The sequence below is a fragment of the Triticum dicoccoides genome, chromosome 1B (assembly GCF_002162155.2).
Source record: "Triticum dicoccoides isolate Atlit2015 ecotype Zavitan chromosome 1B, WEW_v2.0, whole genome shotgun sequence".
NCBI lineage: Eukaryota > Viridiplantae > Streptophyta > Magnoliopsida > Poales > Poaceae > Triticum > Triticum dicoccoides.
Genome location: NC_041381.1, coordinates 553,536,797 through 553,538,448, shown reverse-complemented (window position 1 = coordinate 553,538,448; position 1,652 = coordinate 553,536,797). Strand labels below are relative to the sequence as shown.

Genomic DNA, 1,652 nt, shown 5'->3' with positions numbered 1-1,652 from the left:
TCATATAATATGCATGAGGATCATAATTATATGTTTGACATGGTTGATGTTGAACCACGGAAATTTGTATGTCCAACATGATTTCTCTACTACTTTAAAAAAACGTAAGGATCCATCTCCCCCCTTACGTCGCCCGAATCGTCGATCCCTCCACCCCGCGTCCTCTCCCACGTTGGTTTTCCACGTGAAAAAAAATTGTACGTGAGTCAACGCGATCTCCCTCCCGAATGAACCCACACCAATCGGCTCCCCTGGCTCTACCCATCCCAATCTGGTCGACGCCACAATCTCGCCACCAAATCCGGCGTCGTCCACTTCCTCTTCCAATCTTGTGAGCTGCAGTCCGCCACCACCGATGCCGCCCGGTTCCCGTCCGAAACCTGCCACTTGCGACGGACCGAGGCCGCCGAAGCCGGCGACCAAAAGATTCGAAGCAGCCGCCCGGAGCTACTTCACCCTTGACGTTGAGGATGGCGTGGGCCTGAGCTCCTGGCCTTCCCGGGTCCGTCGCCGCTGGGCTCGTACGTGCCGCCGATCCAGTCACCGGCCACTGTTTCAGTTCGTGCTCCCTCCCACCTCATATCCCCTGTTTTTGTTCTGCAGGTTCCTATTGCTGATGTGTGCTGAATATAACTTGGATTCCATGGATGATGATGAGATTCTGGCGGTAGTGTTTAACCTTCCAAGAATCACACAAGCATATCGTCGTCTTCGGGGACGCCTTTCCTGGCGGTAGTGTTTAACCTTCCAAGAATCACATAAGCATCATGTCATAATGCAGCTGAACCTGAGCGATGATGATATTCTTTCAAGTTGATGCGCCTTCTCATGGACACCAACCCTGCAATTTTGTATTGGGGAAATACACTGTTTGCTTGATTGATAGGTATGCAATAGCACGACTCTTCGAATTACAGGGGCAATATGTTTTATAAGACAAGCTATAATTGCTCAAGCTGAATCCTTATTGTAGAAAATTAAATTTCCAACATGGAATAGCTGCAATTGGTATGAGAAAACATTTCATGTTACAAATTCTTTTGCTTCCAGTATTTGTAATTAAGTGGTATTAACAGGTGCACAATTACTAGAGAGTGGTGATGGGGGGGAGGGGGGGTTAGTCATATAATATGCATGAGGATCATAACTATATGTTTGACACGGTTGATGTTGAACCACGGAAATTTGTATGTCCAGCATGATTGATGTATGAACCACTAGAATACGTATCCCGGTTGCAACGCACGGGCACTTAGCTAGTCGACAATCACAAATGGCACATGGATCCCAATTTGAGCGAACCCCTGATCTGGATTCTGGACCGAAACCAGATCGAATGACTCGTTGCCCTAGAAGGGGAAAACAAATAAATATTTCCTTTGATGGGATATCGACCACCAGCACGAACCACTCCTGGCCTTCACGTCAAAATATATGGGCGCTCTTAAAAGGGTTGCTAAAAACAACACGTGGTAAGGAAAAATTGGGCCAAAAAAGACCCAGCTTCGGCACAACGAAAAACAGCCTTTCATCCGAATTGATTGACTACAAACATACTACCTCTGTAAACTAATATAAGTTTACAGAGAGGGAGTACAAATTAGCCAACCTTTTATAATGAAACTATCGCATGGCCACCGGTTAAAAATAAT

At 46.4% G+C, this 1,652-nt stretch overlaps 1 long non-coding RNA gene across 1 annotated transcript; it reads left to right on the top strand.

Moving 5' to 3' along the window:
* Positions 1–216: 216 nt before the first annotated feature.
* On the top strand, positions 217–991 carry LOC119308305. Its single transcript, XR_005150033.1, has 2 exons — positions 217–521; positions 604–991. It is a non-coding gene; the product is annotated as an uncharacterized LOC119308305 (long non-coding RNA).
* The last annotated feature ends 661 nt before the right edge of the window (positions 992–1,652 follow it).